The sequence below is a fragment of the Trematomus bernacchii genome, unplaced genomic scaffold (assembly GCF_902827165.1).
Source record: "Trematomus bernacchii unplaced genomic scaffold, fTreBer1.1, whole genome shotgun sequence".
Lineage (NCBI taxonomy): Eukaryota > Metazoa > Chordata > Actinopteri > Perciformes > Nototheniidae > Trematomus > Trematomus bernacchii.
The window spans coordinates 1,006,215-1,021,426 of record NW_022987584.1 but is presented as its reverse complement, the minus strand read 5'-3'; the positions used below and the strand labels follow the sequence as shown (position 1 = coordinate 1,021,426).

The 15,212-nt window shown below is 44.4% G+C and overlaps 1 pseudogene; it reads right to left on the bottom strand.

The window, feature by feature from the left end:
• LOC117480841 overlaps positions 1 to 10,616 on the bottom strand; it is a 13,748-nt pseudogene extending 3,132 nt beyond the window's left edge.
• Positions 10,617 to 15,212: the final 4,596 nt, after the last annotated feature.

The following is a 15,212-nucleotide window of genomic DNA, read 5'->3' as shown; positions in this document are numbered from 1 at the left end:
ATTTCTCACAAAACCTTTCTAAATAGTAAATTATTAAAAAGCGTAGTCAATAGACGTTTTTCTGCCTAAAATAGTTGAAATTGAACGTAAACTATATCAAACACCACATCCATGGCAATTAACCCATTTTTGCCCGCTATTTAAATTGACTTTGGTTGAAGTTAATACAAATATTCATATATATATATATATATAGCATATCATTGATGCAGTCTTTCTGAACACTTTTAAATAAAATACTGCAAATGAAGAATATTTGTAACCCTTTAACAGCCAGCGCCACCATTTGGTAGAGCTCATTTTGTGTCTTGATATCTTGTTGAAAAATAAATAAAAAAGTTTTACTCCATCTGATTCAGCCAGCTCTACAATTTGGTTGACATGTTATGCACAAAACAACCTCTAGATGTCACTGTGGTTCGAATAGAAAGCCCTTCAGCTAGCTTCCACTGAGAAAGTTGGCATGCTAAAAATCACTGCTGACGAAATCACTTTTTGGTCAACTTTTGTAAGGTAACCATGTCATTTTTGACATATTTTAGTGTCAGAGCACTGAGTGAACATAATCAGATAACTTGATGCACAAAAAAAGTTTTAACAAGGGTGTAATTATTTTTTTGAAAATATGCTCAACCAACCGGTCGAATTGGCCTTTTATGGTAAACTAGCAATATGACTTTTTCAGAGTTTCAGAGATGTTTTTCAATAAAATATGGTAAATAAATGGCTAGATTTGTGGTAATATTACTACATCTAGTACTGCCTTATGATTCTCAGAGTGAAAGAGTGATAATAATTCATAAAGCAGCTTTCATGCATGGCATTCAGCCCGAAGTTGCACACAGATGAGCAAGTTAGGCCAACACAGGATATAGACATTTGCTGTTAGGCCAGTGGTTTCTTGTTAGGCCAATTCAGCTACAGTAAGATGAGCAAGTCTTTTTTTTATTATGAAAAACACTTAACATTACTTTTTTCCTTTTTTTACAATTATAATTTATTATCTTTTATGAATATATCTATATATTGCTAATTTTCCATAAAATAATATTTTTTATTTCAGTTTGTGTTTTATTTGAGTTTGATGCATACAAATACTGTACTGTATGATGATTGTTGAAAATGCACTTTTACCATAGAAGGCCAGCTCGACCAGTTGGTAGTCTGGCTCAAAAAAACAAAACTGTGTGGTCAGTCAAAAAAAAAGAAATGTGTTTGTGGTTAGTTGTGGCCCATTTGATAAAAAAATGCAAACAAATAATTGTTCCATAGTTTTTTCTTGGTCTGGCAGTTAAAAGGTTCATGTTCTGCACAGATAGTGCCTTAACTTGAATTTGAAAACACGTGGCAACTTTATTAATACAGCAGATGAAAAGATTTGTGGAAGGATAAATTCTTCATGGGCTTCAATGGCTCTCGAGATAAAGGGCGTTTTATGGTTGCTTGTATTATCCTCAGATAGTGGTTTGTTTAAATAACTAGTGACATTTTAATAAATATTGCAAAAAAGGGCATATATATAACCTGGCCGGCTTAACCAGTCTGTATTTCTTCAAGCACCACAAGATTCAGAGTTTATAAAGTAACTACACAGTAAAAGTACTTCATAGTACTTGTGGGGGTTTCACTAGTACTGAGTCCAACAGGATCAATCTCACGAAGAACTAATGACAACAAAAAAGAATTCCCTCATCAAACTTAGCAGAAGTGGCTTGCTTTTGTTCTCAGGAGGGGACTTTGACAGGGTATTTCTCAAAAAATACACAGTAAAAGTACTTCAATGTATTGTTAGTAGCAGGCAAACTAATACCGAGTCCAACAGTGTCAGTTTTATTAAGAACTTGTGGTAAAAAATATTTGTAAAAAAAAAATGAAGAGCAGCTGATTTGAAAAAACAACGTGGAGAGACGGCTGAGTGACCGCAGTGCAGAATCGCTGTATAGTTTAAATCTCCTAACAATGTTGTCCATTTTAGACATAGACTTATTATATTATATTACAGCCCTTAATAACATTCATTTTCTGGGCTCAATGTGTGTCTTGGCCGTTTTCGTTGTGATCGCTAAATTCACCTCGTTTCCCCTTGTTTATAATATTATCAACGTTCCAAGCAAACGAGTGCTTTTGTTTTGAAATCACTTCAAACAAAAGCGTCTCTATGTATGAAAGAGTCCCTCCTGCTGATGTTCAGGTGTATCAGTATGTAGTGTCTCTACTTTAAAGAGTCCTCTCCTGCTGATGTTCAGGTGTATATCAGTATGTAGTGTCTCTACTTTAAAGAGTCCTCTCCTGCTGATGTTCAGGTGTATATCAGTATGTAGTGTCTCTACTTGAAAGAGTCCTCTCCTGCTGATGTTCGTTCAGGGACCTCAGGTGAACACATTACGTCAATAAAAACTCCGGTTAATGCTGGTTACCATGGTAATGAGAACAGCGTTAGGGTGGAGCGCGCGCTCACACAAGAGCGCGCGACGGTGTGTTCAGGGACCTCAATAAAAAATCGGCCCTTTCTGTGTCGACCCTCCATGGGCAAATCTTCCTTTCACGGGGGATTTTGCGGCGGGGAACGGGTCACCAGAGAGTATCACAGCTTATAGCTGCGGCCCACAGCTAAGGGCTTGTCCATTAAACAATATTATGGGGAATGGAAACTCAGCTGTGTACTGTCAGAGTGGATGGACAGGACGCTGAAACGGGGTTATTCACTCCAGTTTTGCAGCGTCCCACCTCCATTCAGAGGCATGCGAGAGGTAATTCTGTCATCCCAGGAGGAGATGGGTTTTCCTCTCAACAGAGATTCAGGCTTGGTGCAGAAACAGGCAGTGTCTGTGGTGCATCCTCAGCAAAAGGAAAGGGGTTTTATTCCATGTACTTCCTGGTTTTCAAGAAGACAGGGGAATTCAGACCTATTCTAGATTTGCGCAGCCTGAATCTTCACATTTGCCGCAGGAAATTTCGCATGTTAACTATCAAACAGTTAATGGGGCTAGTGCAGCCGGGCGATTGGTTCACCACCATCGACCTGAAAGACACATACTTTCATGTGGAAATTGTGCCAGAGCACAGGAAGTATCTGCGTTTTGCCTTTCAAGGGATAGCCTACGAGTACAACAGACTGCCGTTCGGCTACTCCCTATCCCCACGCACATTCAGCAAATGTGTGGCCACAGCGCTTCAACCGCTGCGCGCCCAGGGTATGAGAGTTTTTCTTTTACATAGACGACCTCATAGTCATGGCTGGGTCCCGGGAAAAGGCAATGTTTTGCACAGCACAATTGATCACACACCTAACCAAATTAGGCTTTGCGATCAATTGGGGAAAGAGCACCCCCATACCTCTCCAACAGGCGTTGTATTTGGGAGTGGTGCTCGATGCAGACGCGCTACGTGCCACCCTGTCAGAAAGCAGGCGTACGTCCCTTCTCAGGGCGGTGTACAGTCTCTGGGTCTCATGGCGGCTGCTCACGTTGTGGTCCCATTGGGGTTACTGCATATGCGCCGCCTGCAGAGGTGGTTTTCCAGTCTGCGTTTGGATCCCAAGAGGCACAAACGGCGGCTGGTGACCATCCCCCCCTCAGTGGAGGGCAACCTCCGGTTCTGGGGGTCTCCCGGGCACCTCCGGAGGGGGTCTCCACGGGGCGGGTAACCTCCTACATCACAGTGTTCACGGACGCATCCAGAACAGGATGGGGAGGGACCTGCCTGAAGAGGGCTATAGGTGGGCGCTGGTCTCTAACAGAAACACGACACAGCAACCCCTAGAGCTACGGGCAGTAGTGTTAGTCCTCCAACATTTCATGCCCCTAATTCAAGGGAGACATGTATTGGTCAGGAGCGACAACAGCACCACAGTGGCTTATATCAACAGGCAGGGCGGAGTCCGCTCCGCCGCCTTGTTGGCCACAGCGGAGAGGCTGTGGTTATGGGCATCATAGGTGGTATTATCTCTGAGAGCCCTCCATATCCCGGGACTGGAGAACAGGGGGGCCGACCTCATGTCGAGGGGCGGCCCCCTGCCAGGCGAATGGACGCTTCACCCGGAGGTGTGTGAAGCAGATCTGGGCCCAGTTCGGGAGAGCGGAAGTGGACCTGTTCGCCAGCCGGCACAACAGCCACTGTGCCCTGTGGTTCTCCATGGCCCTGAGCGACGACCCGCCTTTGGGGGTGGACGCGTTTGCACACGAGCCATGGCCAAAAAAGCTGCTATACGCCTTTCCACCGCTGCGTCTCATTCTCCCTCTCCTGGGGAGAGTGAGGCTGAGAACGTCTGGCAGTCATTCTGGTGGCACCGGATCGCGTCGGGGCTCCGTGGTACTCAGAAATGACACAGATGAAGGTGGGCCAGCCCTGGGCGATCCCCCAGTTCTGGGGGGCGATGTCTCAAGAGGCAGGTGCAATCGGGGCGTTACCCACTCTGAGCCGTCCTCTTCAGGCTTGGCTCCTGAGAGGGACAGGCTGAGACAGGGTGGATTGTCTGACAGCGTTATTCAGTCTATCCAGGCAGCTAGAGCAGAATCCACCACAGCCTGTTACAGGCCAAAGTGGCTGAGATTCCAGCATTGGTGTAAGGAGCGGGGAATAGAGCCCCTATCTTGGGAGTTGGGCTCTATTTTATCCTTCTTACAGTTACTGGTGGACAGAGGGCTTGCTCATTCCACAGTGAAGGTGTATGCAGCAGCCATCTCGTCCTGTCATGAGGGATTCAACGGCAGGTCAGCCTTCTCTCATCCACTGATGTTGCGGTTTTTACAGGGGGTCAGGAGGCTGCGCCCGGTGGTGCACGCCTCCGCCCCACAGTGGGACCTGCTGCTGGTGCTCGAGGCTTTGGTCACGGGGCCTTTTGAGCCTCTTGAGCTCTCCTCCCTGAAAGCACTGTCGTGGAAGACAGCGTTGCTACTTGCCTTAACGTCAGCCAAAAGAGTGTCCGAGTTAACCGCTCTGTCGGTGCACCCGAGCTGTTTATTGATTCGGGGTGACCAGAGTGGGGCGACACTCAGACCGAACCCCCCTTTGTGCCCAAAAGCCTAAGGAGTGTGTTCAGGTCGAGGGCTATTCAGTTGGGGGGTTTTAGTCTTCCACCCCATGGGGGGGCTAGAGAAGCTAAATTACACCTCCTGCCCGGTGCGCGCATTAGCATATTATGTAGAGCGCACAGCTACCCTGAGACGCACTGAACAGTTGTTTGTGTGCTTCGGGGGCGGGGTGACTGGAAAAGCTCTGTCCAAGAAACGCCTGGCAGGCTGGCTTTGTGAAACCATTGCACACGCCTACGAGCGGGCAGGGAGAGCCTGTCCCATGGGGTCCGTGCGCACTCCACACGAGCTGTGGCTGCATCAACAGCCTTATTCAGCGGTGTGAGTGTGGAGGATATATGCACGGCGGCGTCTTGGTCAACGCCAGGCCCCTTCATAAAGTTTTATCTCTTGGATATGTCTGGCTCTTTCTCAACGTCTGTGCTTGCTGGGGCAACACAGGACTGGTGAGGAGGGGGGGGGCTGTGGGTCAGTGGGCATCTGACCCCCTCCCCGGGCGTAAATGCGCTTACATTTCTCCGGACCCCTGGAGGGTCGCGGGGTGATGTAATGCGCTCTGGGCCCTTACAGGGCTGAAGGGCTCCCCTCACCTGCCTGGGGGCAGGAGGGGGAGAGCCCTCCATATTATTGTCCCTACACACTCTGCACAGGGTCAGTGGCTGAGGGGGGACGTAGGGGGCACTTGCGTTCTCCCCGTGCTCTTTAGGGACTCAGGAGGGAGAGTGCATAGTGAACCCATACAGGGCTGCGGACTTTCCCTGTCTGCCTAGGGGCAGACGCACGGGAGTCCTCAGCACTATTTTTGAGCACACTTTTTTGCGAGGCAAGCGCGTCAGGGTGTGCTCTATCGGCCGCAGCCCGGACTTCTCCACGGTTACAACCGAGGGAGAGGTGAGTGAGGCGCAGTGGCTGCTAAAGCCGGTCAGGGACAGTGAGGTGGAACGGTGTGCTGGACGACAGTGCGTGCATACATCAGGGCTCCGCCCACTGTACCCATAGAGTCCAGTAGAGGGCGGAGCCTGTGAGAGATATAACGTCGGGTTACGTATTGTAACCCGACGTTATATTAACACAGGCGGAGCCCTCTACCTTGGGGGCACTGTCTGTCCTATACCGCTCGCTGAAGAGTGGTGTAGGATGGTGGTCAGGAGGCGAGGCCTCCTTTTATAGGGAAGTGAGATGCGCACGCATTCAGGTAGGCCCGCCCCGGCTACGTCTATAGAAATCTCAGTAGGTGAATGCTTGCATGATAAGGTAGTACCCATAGAGTCCAGTAGAGGGCTCCGCCTGTGTGTTTATATAACAAGGGTTACAATACGTAACCCGACGTTTCTTCTCTCTCCCCTCACAGCAGTACACAGGGGGTGGGGACTCCTGACTTAAGGAGAAATACACTGAGGCCCGAAAAAGGTTTTGTGTCATAGCCGAGAATAATATTTTGCAAGTCCTGCAGAGTAGGGGTCATGACCTTTTTACACAAACATGGGAAGGTGTGTCTTATGCCAGAGCCATAGAATATGTCTGGTCATGTCCAGTCCTGTGCATCAGATGCCCAGTTTCCACAGATATGGGTATGGAGGAGGGGTCTTTAGGTTTCTCTGTCCTGTTTTTGAGCATAAAGACACTGGTGGAGAGGGAGCAGACTCGAGAGAGGGGGGGGGGGGGGGGTCCCCTGGTAGCTCTCTCCCTGAGAGCTGGGGTTTTGTTCTCGGTAAGGTTCTCTCAAACTTGGTAAATATCTCTCGAATTTCTTTGTTGAATGCTGAGTGAATTTCTTTGTGAAATGAGTGGAATGAATTGATGTTTGTTGAAAGTTAGTACCCTGCCACCTGTGAGGAAAGGTCCTCTGAATTCATGCGGGACTAGTTGAAGTATACGAATGTGGAAATGAGCAAATGAACTGATTTGGTGAATGAAAGTTTGAATGTGCTTTTTATTATCACCGGTCATTTATGAGGAGATGCCTCTAAATTCTGTCGGGAGATTTTAAATGTCACAACTGAATTGGGCAGTTGAAGTTACAATTTAGTGTAATAAATGTAAAACTGTGAATCAAAGTTTCACATTAGAACATGATCACAGCATGATATGTTTAGTATGATTATAATGTTGTAACGAGAGAAGGTAAAAACCCTGTTCAAGTGTGGACCTATTTTTCTTCAAATAAACTGATCCCACCTTTTGGATTGGGACAACTTGAAAGACATCTGCGCTCTCCTCTCCTGCTTCAAAGGTGAGATTGCACACTGCCACACTCACACTTAGGTAGGGCCACACCTCATTACTGATATCAGAATCCTTCAGGATCGCTTCAACAGATTGAGAGGGTCGTCTGAATTGAAACAGCAGTTCATTGAACCTGGTTCTTCAGGAGTTAATAGAGGTGAGATCTTGCTGACGTTGGTGGATCTAAGCCAAGCAGTAAACTTACGTAGACTCAATAACTTCTGTTAGGTCAATTAGTAGGTCTGAGTCATTTGCCGGAATAAATGATCAGCCCTCCCGACTCCGACACAAGTCATCGATATTATCTACCACCAAATCATCTTCTTCAACATCTGTTGTGTCTTGAATGTCCCTTTCATTTTCAGTCCGGTCAGTTTGATCAAATGTTTCTGTATTCATCAAAATTCCTGGCTTAAACTGCAACTGGCTCTGCCTCTGTCTGCCATCCTGGTTCCTCCTTTTGTGGGAATTAAATGTCACTGGTTTCAAAATGACAATCCTGGTAGGGGCATTGGACATTTTGGCGCATCCGGATATATGTACACAAATGTGAAAACAATCTACCTAACTATATAACTATCTATCTATACAACTAACTGTTATTCATGTTTGATCAGCACTGCATATTTTTACAGTTTTATCCGAGTTTGGAAAGATTCCGCTTGAAGTTAATCACAAAATGTATTAAAATTCAAATGAAAAGCTGTGAAATGTATTATCTCTTGGATTTACACACGGCATCTATTGCACGTCTGTCCGTCCTGGGAGAGGGATCCCTCCTCTGTTGCTCTCCCTGAGGTTTCTCCCATGTTCCCTTTAAACTGTGGGTTTCTCTGGAAGTGTTTCCTTGTACGATGTGAGGGTCTAAGGACAGAGGGTCTAAGGACAGAGGGTCTAAGGACAGAGGGTCTAAGGACAGAGGGTGTCGTTTTCTCATACTGATATTCTGAACAAACTGTGCTGTTGTATTTGCTGTAAAGTGTCTTTACTGTAGGGTATTTTTTTATTATATGTACAGCACTTTGGCTCGAAAAAATCGTTTAAAAATGTGCTATATAAAAAAACTTGATTTGATTTGATTTGATTTGAAAATGGCGTCCGTCTGTTATAAAAACGATCTCAAATTACAGCTAAATAGTGCACTAAAATACGTTTCAGAAAACTTTTGAGGGCAGAAATAAACAGTACAGTAACAGAATCTTGATTTGTGTTTGATCAAGACTGCATATTTGACCAGTTCAAATAAGCCTTGGTTGAGAAAAAGGACACCACATGATGGCTGTATGTTCAGAAACGTTCAAAACCAGAAACAGTACATATGCATTTCGTGACAGTTACTTATCATTTGTGACATTGTTAACATGTTTTTAATAAGCATTTAAACATTTTCAATTCATTTCAGAAAAGCTCTTATAACATGAATGGCATGGTGTTTTTATTTAACGTTAGCTACCTTTGCTATTAGCTAACATTAAAGGTCCCATGTCATGCTTTTACGGTTATGACCCGTCCCCTTGTGTTATGAAGGTGTTTCTGCATGTGAACGGTCTGCAGAGTCACAAACCCTCAAAGTGCACCCTGTAGCGAGTAAAACTCTAACCCCTAGATTCCACCGGGTCCGTCTGCGCCGCGTTACGGCTGCGCCGAGGTTTTGGTCCGGCCTCCTCCGGCGTCATACCCTACCAGGCGCGTTTCAGAAGCGTTTCAGAAGCGGACCGTCTTGCCTGCCGGCTCGCAGTTTTTGTTGATTTGGGCATATTTCCTGGACAGTGTTATGGTTTAGGTGTTTTGCTTTCTCCTCCTCCTCTCTTCTTCTCTCTCTCTCTCCTGTGCAGTGTGGTGATCGTTAGAAGGCGCAGCTGGTTCACAATGAGGAGCACCATCTAATCAACTCCTCCATAAAACCCTGGTCATGTTCACACTCCAGTGCCAGATAACTCCGTCTCACTCGGTAGAGCTGAACGTCGTAGTATCTCGTTTAGTGTGATTTTCTCTTGCTGTTTTTGTTGAAGAGTAAACCTTGTTAAAAGACTGAATCCATCTGGTCTCTGCCATAGTAGGTCCTGAACTTTTGACCCAGCCCTAACAGAATTATCTGGCCATAAAACATGGACCCGGCAGAGACTGAATTTTCATGGGACCTTTAAGATTAGACTGCCAGGAGTTTTAGCTATATTGACCTTATAAACAGTCAAATTACCAACATTTAAATAAAAGCAATAAATGACTTTTCTTTTCACTATCTCTGTAAAGCGACTTTGAGCACCTGTAAAAGCGCTAACAAATAAATCCATTTGCTGCAGTTGGTCAAAAAGCAGTTGGTTAAAAAACAAGATATCTTTGGACATTAAGAAGGGTTCAAGTAGCATTGCCAGAATCTGTGAAGTCACATTCTTTTTTATCTTCAAATGAAACATACAGAGGCCACAACAATTAAGCAACGAAAAATGCAGTTCAATCACTAGCATTGCAATCTTTGAACAAGGTTGGCCTTTTGTGTCAGTTCAATCATTTCAACCAGATACGAGTTCTTGTAGAGCCTGAGCTGGAGGGTGTGGACAAGATGTCAGTATCGTCTGATTGAGCAGACACTGCTTCTTCAACGACGGTAAAGATGTATTCTTGGACACCATCATCAGGCATTGGGATGACCTTGATAGTTGTCAAATCTTCAAGGTCAGCAGTGGATGTCAGGTTGACTAGTGCATCTCCAACGTCTCTGTCTTGATATTGCATTCTAAAACCTCCACACACTTTCCTGACTTCATCAGTAAGCTGCTCGATTGTCTCTGGGATGCCATTAGGCAGAACTAGCTTCCTGGAGTCATCGGGATTCACAATAATTCTCAACTTGGCTGGCGTTTTCACGGTCATGTCAGGCAGCCCCAAAGGAACTAGAACAAACAAGAACATAAACAACTATTAGTAATAGTGCAATGATACACTGAAAGCAAACGTCTCTCTTACAATAGTGACATGCCTGGAATGACAGAGCAAATGATTGCCTAGATATATTATCACTTGAGATTAGAGTAGAGTAAGTCTCCATTTTGGGTTTGTCATTCCTTTTTAAACGTACATGAAAACTACATACAGTTCATTTTGGAACTTACCAAATCAGCATAAATTGTGACCTTCAGCGGAAACAGCAAACCAGTAAACACAAAGGAAATACATAAATAAGGTGTATTTAAACGATGTTAACCCAGCATAAAGCACACACCCTCAAAGCATGGTTAACAAGACGGGCAGCGGGTTGTTTGTTTCCCCCCGTCCCCACTGTTTACAGCCCACTCTCCGGAGCGGCGTGGTCCGAGTGCGGGTTGCTGCAGAGCAGAGATACACCTTCAGCCACATAACTATAGCGCTCCCGGAGCTTTAATAACGGCTCGCCAAAAGTATAAACATCTCTAACCAACACACTCTCACTCCCTAAGCGTCCAGGAGCGACGCTTGGTCAGGGTCCTGAGCGTCCAGGAGCGACGCTTGGTCAGGGTCCTGAGCGTCCAGGAGCGACGCTTGGTCAGGGTCCCGTGGCGTGCAGGAGCGACGCTTGGTCAGGGTCCTGATCGTCCAGGAGCGACGCTTGGTCAGGGTCCCGAGGCGTGCAGTTGGGACGCTCCGAGGCTCCTTCAGCTTCATAAAGGGACGCAAAGAGCTTTCAACTGATTGCAATGTATTCCCATCGGAGGCGGGATTTTACGCTCAGGGAAGCACGGCATTCGTTTGTGTCGGAGGCTGTTAAAGGCAATGTGAGCGTCCATTCCCATTGGATAACGGAGAATTGTACACCCGGAAGTAAGTATTCCCCTTACTGTGGATTGATTTGACAGAGATATCTCCACTACTCAACAACTCAGAAACACCAGATTATCTTGTTAATTAAACGACATTGATAGGTTTTAGTGTGCAATGCTTTTGTCACGTTTTCCCCTTAGATTCTGAGAAACAAGGATTGTGGGTAATGTAGTGTCTTCGGCCATCCAAAACTCATAGAGAACGACTTGTTTCTCAGAATTGAAGGGGAGAACGTGACAAAAGCATTGTACACTAAAACCTATCAATGGACCCTGACCAAGCGTCGCTCCTGGACGTTTATGGAGTGAGAGTGTGTTGCTCTAACGCTGGCTGGGGTCTGGCTGTTAGTGTATTTAATATGCTGCAGTGTTTTTTATGAGCGGAACACGTATTTTAAATGCATTTTTTTTAATGAAGACATGCGATGCTGATGAAGTTAGCGTTGTACCATGTGCTCTGTTTAGCCCCCGACGGCCCCAGCCCCTGTTCATAAACAAGCTTGAATTAAACACTCTCTCGTTTTTACTCCAAAGGCCCATGCCACTCAGTCACCAATGTGTGGTATGTGTGTGTGTGTGTATGTGTGTGTGTGTGTGTGTGTGTGTGTGTGTGTGTGTGTGTGTGTGTGTGTGTGTGTGTGTGTGTGTGTGTGTGTGTGTGTGTGTGTGTGTGTGTGTGTGTGTGTGTGTGTGTGTGTGTGTGTGTGTGTGTGTGTGTGTGTGTGTGTGTGTGTGTGTGTGTGTGTGTGTGTGTGGTTTGTGTGTGTCGGAGCACACCAGCCCGGGCCTTGATCAGACCACACCCAGGCACAGAGCAGACTGGCACGGTTTGCTCGTCAACAGGTATATATATATATATACATAAATAAATGACGTTCGCAACAACTCAACCTTTTCACTAGTCAGTTCGCCCCATGCATGATACATTTATGAAGATGACCTGGTTAAACTGCTTAAAAACTAGCTAACACGTGGCTAAACTTGCTAACCCATAGCCACATACAAATACCTCATGTGAAACCAATATAACATTTGCAACTATTTAAACTTTTCACTAGTCAAACCGACACCACAAAGAATCGCCACTTGCCTGTCAGCCTTCCATCTGTGCACAAACTTATCTCGTGCCCTCATTGGTCATGTGCGCGTTCGTGTGTGTTGGAGGAGGGGCTCTGTAAGGAAGTGGCAGAGTTTTTCCGGCTGTGTATTTTCACATTCTAGCGCACTCGAGCTGGTGTCTCCAAACTTACCTACCCCACCTTTAATTAGACCACTTAAAAAAAGTATTTTGATTAAATGACACAGTCGTTACACTTTTTCCAGTGTTCCAGATCCATGGTGGTCTTTTAGTAGTCCAATGGGCGTTTTTGTTGTACAAGGTATTCTTTTAACAATGCTGCTGTAATCTGAAGAATTGGTTGTAATGGTCAGACATGATCTTGGTTCCATATACTGGTTTCTTTCTTTTCTAAAATGATACAAATAATCAGCTTGTAATGGTCTGAGCTGATGTCATCATGGCTTGAGATGGTTACGCATCTTCAAGTAGTCCAAACTATTTTTAATGGTAGAACTGAATGACTCTTGGATCATGAACTGGTTTCTTGATGCTATAACTTGGACCAAAATGCTCTTTAAATGGTCCAATATGATGTTATTGTGGCCCTGAATGGGTTTCTTCATGAATGTATAGTCCAACAACCCTTTAGTTCTGAGACAATCCAAGTTGCTTTGGATTTTAAATATGAAGGACAGACCATCTGTTTCAATGTATTTCTTTATTTAGAGAAAGGGGCATGGTACTATCAGATCATTTCCTTCTCCCTGCTCCTTTTCGGGTCAGTGTGTTTATAGAGACATGATTTGTAAATATTTGTTGAACGGAACCAATAACAATGAAATGAAGTGAATGTGTTGTCCTGGTTGGCCACCACTCTTGTACCAATAAGCCTGATTCCTCACCCTTATTGAATGCTTATATATAAATGTCTCTCCTTCCTCCATCAGAGCCGTGAACCTCTTTCCCAACCGGGTCATCGGGTGCATCGGGCAACATGGCGGAGAACCCGTCGAGGAAATCAACAAAATCCTGGGACTCCCGTTTCCTGGTGAGCAGCGCCCACGATCAGCTGATCACGGAGAAAACGACTTCTTCGCCGGACTCGTGGAGGAAGGAGGAGGAGGAGGAGGAGGAGGAGGAAGAAGAAGAAGAGATAGAGATAGTGGAAGTGATTAAAAAACTGGACGAACTGACTGTTGATGAACTGATATAAGAACACATGATCACACACTAAAATATGAAGTGTTGGACTGTTAAAAGCTTTTTAAATTCCCTGTCAGACTTGTAATTTATTTACTCTGATCAGATCGATCCTGATTTACACCAACATCTCTTTGTGTATTTAGAAATCTTACATATTCTTTGTTAAATAAAACACATTTTTCTTTGCTTTTCTTTTGGTATCAGTACTAAAAAGCAGGTATTGTATTAAAAAACACCATAACAACCAGCTCTATGTTCTGTCTGCTGGGTTTGAGAAACATGCTTTTGTAATAAACATGTAAATATTTACAACTTTGTCATATCATATCTCTTAAAATACAATGCATGGGTTTGTCAATTCTGCCCATTGTATACTCTATTCCTGAAGAAACACACTTGTACATCGTTTCATTCTGTATTTATTTTAACTTGTCGGTACCAGTACGTAACAAGAAATATGTCAGTCAATAAAAGTTGTGTATTAAACAGTGAAAGCACCAAAGTACTTACAGTACTAAAAGTAAAAGTACTCGTTCAATAGAATAGCCCATCCCTGAATCATAAATATTATAATATAATATAATTACTCAGAAATCGATTAATCAATGTGAACATAGCTTTAATATTGTGTGTATAGTTTGAATATTAAATCTATCAACTGTAGTGATCGCTGTTTATCACTGTTTATCATAATTCACTCATGGAACTACAGGTTGGGGGTATTGTTTCTGCACGGACATATATGTTGTTGACTGTACTTATTGTGTGCCCTCCTTGCTTCTTCCTCTTTGCTTCCCGGGCTTCAAGCCGGCAACATGTGGTTTTCTGCTGCTGAATAAAACCAACTTTGCACCTTCGATGCACCGCCTCCGACTCCCTTCTCTCGGCACTACACAACTAAATATAGTGTAGTAGAAAGTTAAATATGTGCCTCTTAATTATTATTACATGTCATTTGTTAGACGCTTTTATCCAAACCGACTTACATACATTCAGTACTATGTGGACAACCCCCACAGGAGCAATTTGAGGAGAAGTGTCTCAGGGACACAACGACATGCTGACTGCAGTGGGACTCGAACTTGCTACCCTCTGATTCGAAGTCCAGCACACTATCCTCTTAAAGGCTGTAAAGAATAATTTGGCATAACATCTACATTAAGGGTAATTAAAAATATCTTAACACGTTTCCTTGAAAGATAATAATTGTCTTTATATTTGTCTTTGTCCAAAATTCGTTTTTTATATTTCTAACAGATTTACCCGAGTTGGTATAGTCCAGTCTCCCCACACAATGGTACAGTCCAACTGCCAGCGGGAAAGCGCTGTTTGTCACGCGACACGATGTACCCGGTCACCATGGCGACAGAAGAAGGAGAAGGATCGTAGCTTAGAAACGAGAGAAAGCAGAGACTTTATCTCCGGATTCACACCATAATCCCTGGGTTTCTTACGGTATGTAAACCTTCTAATGTCCCGGTAAACTTGCATTAAGATAGATATGAACCACAGAGAGTTAGGGTCCAGCTACAGCTCAGGGTTTAGCCACATGCTAAAGTTAGCTTCAGAGCTAGCAGTCTGTATTTGTAAACAAAGACGAGCTGGAAATGAAACAACAAATACTTAAAAACTGGTTAAAAAATGTTTCTGATGGAAGGAAACGACCTGTTCTCTCTTTGAATGTGGTTTATACCTTTCAGATAACATCTAGCAACAGGTAAAGCCTTACAATGAACCGTTTTCTATGGTTGGAAACTATATTTTAAGGTCACTTTATACTCCTTAGCTACATATCAGAGATACATATTGTTCTTTTAATACTCTTTGTTTGTCTGGATTATATCTCACATTTGCATTAACAGTAATATATGTATAAATGCTACTAAATGAATG